Genomic DNA, 4,328 nt, shown 5'->3' with positions numbered 1-4,328 from the left:
GACCTGTGTATAAACAACTTTTGTACATACATATAGGATAGCTTTTTTGAACTTATACAGCTGTACATAAAAGTAGCTGATATTAGTTAAGCCTGTGTCAACAGTATGGATTTTTTTTCACTTGTACATTTGGGACTTTTTCTTTTGGTTGATTAAAGTTGCATATGCTAAGTGTGTGAATGAAGTGAATGGCATTGTTGTGTTTATTTCTTCCTGAATCCCTTCCTCTTCACTAGGTTCTTTGAGGGAAATTATCTTAAGTTTTTTCTTTAAAACTCATGGAATTGAACTCTCATTTCGGAGAAGGAAGCTATGGCCCTCTTTCTTGAGCCTTAAAGACCCCAATGGGCCAGTTTAGGCTGGGCTGACCTTACTGGTAGTATTGATTGTGGCTAATAATACCAGATGATGGTGTGCAATTTCTAAAATTAAACCCACCTAGTGAAACAATTTGTTTACTGGGGTAAAAGTCAACAGTTCGTTGCCTTCCTGTTCTCCAGGTCAAAGTCCCCTATAGGGAAAAATGGGGCCTTAGAGTTCTGATTCAATCCATAATTTTTTTCCATATAAAACTTCCCTCAAGACTCTGGTGCCTGTGTTAACTGATTTCTTGTGTGCTTTACCTCATTCCTCAGCTCACAATTATTTTAATTATTCATCTTAACTACATGCACAACACTGGAGAAAAGGATTCTACTATAATACTCTAACTATGGCCTCAAGTCCCCTTTCCTCGCTGAAGGTTTTTTAGTCCCACCAATCTGAGGTGACAAATCTTCTTGAGCTCCTCAAGTTAACTCACCCAGTATCTCGATACTTGTCTATTTAGGGCCATCAAAGCTACTTTGACTTCATACTAGAGGGTCAAATAATGAGGCCATTCTCTGATTCACAGGCCATTCTCTGATTCACAGGTGAAATGAACAAGATGGGTGGATTTTGAGTACAAGGGTGAAAAACAGCCTGAGGAGTGTTAAGGGTGCAGCCTATAAACCTGGAGCTGCCCACCCTGCCCTATTCTTCCAGGAACACAAGAAAGCAGGTTGCTTTTCAACCAAACCTGGCTTTGTGAACTGAGCATGAGGTCTGTCTCTTCCTAGTACTTCAACTTCATTAGCCCGCCCTCCCTCCCTGCAGTAGGATTTGCTGAGTGATTCTTCAACTTCAGAAATAAGCCCTGTTTAGAATTCTCACAAATGCTTTGTTTCTATAAACAAAAGCTGGAAAACAATCTGAAGTAACAGTGGCAGAACACAACACCTGAATCTAATTCCATCTTTCCTGTGTGTCCTTTCACCTTCCCTTTCATGTTGAACCAATAGTTAATAGGTGTAGAGTGGGGAGGATTGGCTTGAAGCTGCCAGTGAGGGCCTCCTTTTCAGACTAGAAGCTGGTATGACAGAAATGAACAAATGCAGGCACCAAGCAGAGGGCAAAGCCATTAGCCAATAACTGGTGAGATGGAGCCAGAAGGAAATAAAGGAGTGTTGCTAAGAATAGCACAGCAGAAGCTAAACGGCACAGATCTTAAAACTTTTGGTGAATGGAAGAGTAGAGGCAAAAGAAGTTAATGCAGTCTTCAGGAGCTAAAAGCCAGATATAGAGTAAGGGCAGGAGGACTTGATGACATGATGTCTCAGCTAACAAGATACCTTACATGGAGCAACTTTGGGAAGTCTAGCAGGCATGAAAGCAATCAAGACTGGAAGGATGTGCAAGGCCTCCTCAAAGTAAAAAGGTAGAGGGCCACAGAGAACCTCGTGGAAGTTAAGGAGGGGGGTCAGGTAGGAAAGAATAGTGCCCCCGCCCCCAAGGAAGCAGTTGAGCAGCCAGTACTTGGGAAGTTAGTAATCAATGAGAAGTAGGGGGAAAAAATGGGAAAGTACAGCCAGGCCTTCTTCCAGGAGACAGCTGTTAAGTATCTTATAAGCCAGGCTCTTAAGATGGGAGGTCAGGTCCACTGGCCTGAATGAAAGAGACAAACTCCAGGAATGAAGATAACTTATTGGAGTAAACTGATTCAATAGTTCTATTCCCTTTATCAACTGGTTCAAGAATGGGAATGAGACACAGAGACAAATTGGCTGGGCTGCTTCTAGGAAATGGCTTCCCCAAAAGATAAGACTCAGCCCTCTTTAGTATCCTCTAGATACTGATATAAAGCCTGGGACTGAGCAGACATTCTTCGACAGTGAGGGGAGCCAACTGCCCAGCAAAGCCAACAAACTGCAGTGGACAAGAGTAGCTTGATGGAAAGAATTGGGATCCTCAATGACATACCAGCTACCATAAGCCCATCTGAGCTCCAGAAAACTTATGTGAGAGACAAAGTTTTCTTCCATTGCAGCTGGTTAAGTTAGCGTCTGCTATTAAACACAGCTAAAAGCATTCTAACTAGTTAATGGCACAGGATAGTGAGTCTGATTAGCTGTGCTATAAAAGATTAGGAAAGAAAAATGGAAATTCACAGGAAATTCAAGCCATGCTGTGATAGCCAAACAACTCTAGTGTTGGAGTTCATGAAGAGAAAGCTTTGCGCTATAGGAATAACCCTCCTTGGTGGCCAGACCCAGGCAGCATTCCTAATACAAGACTGTACCTCTCTCCCAGAACTCCCAAGTCTGAGCCCAAAAGGGAGAGAAAGGAGGGGTAGGGTAATGCTCTCCTCAAACACCAGGGGCCACCGATGGGGGAAGGGGAGGGTGTTGAATGATGGAAGCAAGGCCTGTTCAAAGCACATCCTGAGGCCTTGGATGAACTTGGATTTCAGCATCCTTCTCTCCCCAACATCCTGGCATTTCATTGCCCAATGGAAGTGAATCTGAGGATTCCCCCAAAACCCAATATATGCCCTGGCTGGAAAGTAAACCTTGCTGGAAATCCCATAGCTCAGAAAGCCAATGTCTCTCTGAAGAGCCGGGGTAGGTTCTAAATTATGGCCTCTATCATGAATGTACCAGTGATATCAAGGTCTACGCCCTGCAAAGTGACTAGGATACCAGGCCTGAGAGGCTTATCTCCTGGCTGTGGGGACAGTGCTAAACCCAGGCTCTAGGAAGACTATGAGAGGGAAACAACTGTCACTAAGGTAATAGGAGTAACAGGTACTGGAAAAGGCTGACTATGTGGAAAATCCCACATCCTCATTCCTCACAACCTGCTAGAAGCTCTAGCTCACTACATCTAAAATCAAACTCTGTCTTCCTGTAAATCTGTTTCCCGTCTCGATTTTCTCAGGGACTACCCTTCTCTATCATCCCTGTAATCCATACTGAAATAATCTTTGACTTCTCTTCCAAAGAGCAAGTCAGTCAGTTACCGAGTTTAGATTTCTCCTCTATAGCTATATGCCCACTCCCTCCCTCTCCCCATATTCTCACTAGTCCAGTCCAGCACACAAAGATTTCTGCCAGTCAATTTCGCATTATCAAGGCAATCCCTTTAAATTCCTTATTCCCAGTCTAAAACCTCTAATTATGTCCTTAGTACCCTCTCAAGTAGTCTTGACCCCACCCCTCCTTATAACCTAACCTCCCACCTCCATACATATGTGTACCCACAAACCTGCTCTGATCACACTGGTTGCCTCACTTGCAATGTTCTGCCTCCATGCTTTCACTCGGGTTATGTGGTTGGGGCCAGGGCTGCCATGGGAGTTCAGGAGAAGGGCTGGGCTATGGGAAGGGAGACACTTAGCGGCGCCCAGCTGGCAGCATGGTTCAGCTCAACTTTCAGCCCAACACTGATACACAGCTGTGCCCTAACTAAAGGAAAGGAACCAGTGAAAACAAGAGGCAACATTCACCAAGTACGTATATGCCAGATACTGTGCTAGTAAGCATTTTACAAGTACCATCTCTCTTAATACTAAGAATCTCCACTCTAGAAGGTAAGTGTTATTACCATCTCCATGTTACATGAGAAAACTGAAGCTTATAGAGATTGAGTAATTTATGCAGGATTCCACAGTTAATTAGAGGTGGGCCTGACATTCAAAGCCTGATGTGCCTGGTCAGAGTATTTTACTCAACCACCACACTACACCATCTCCCAAAATGGCTAGCCTTGCAGGGAATAATCAGTTAACTTACATCAAGTCCTTCCTTTCTCCAGTATCATCTGGGAAAGACCACCTGAAAGGACCAAAACCCACACTGAGTTGAAAGGGTTTCTCACAACTAACCATCAAGTGAGATGTTGCAGCCACATTTTTACCCATTTCACATACAAGACCAAGCTCCCAAGTACTCCTTCTGCAGCTGCCTCACTACACATACCCATCCTCATTCAGTCCTTCTCAAGACAAATTCTGACAATGACACATGAAC

Source organism: Eubalaena glacialis, chromosome 15 (genome assembly GCF_028564815.1).
Source record: "Eubalaena glacialis isolate mEubGla1 chromosome 15, mEubGla1.1.hap2.+ XY, whole genome shotgun sequence".
NCBI lineage: Eukaryota > Metazoa > Chordata > Mammalia > Artiodactyla > Balaenidae > Eubalaena > Eubalaena glacialis.
The sequence above is the reverse complement of the archived record's forward strand: the minus strand, read 5'-3'. Positions refer to the sequence as shown.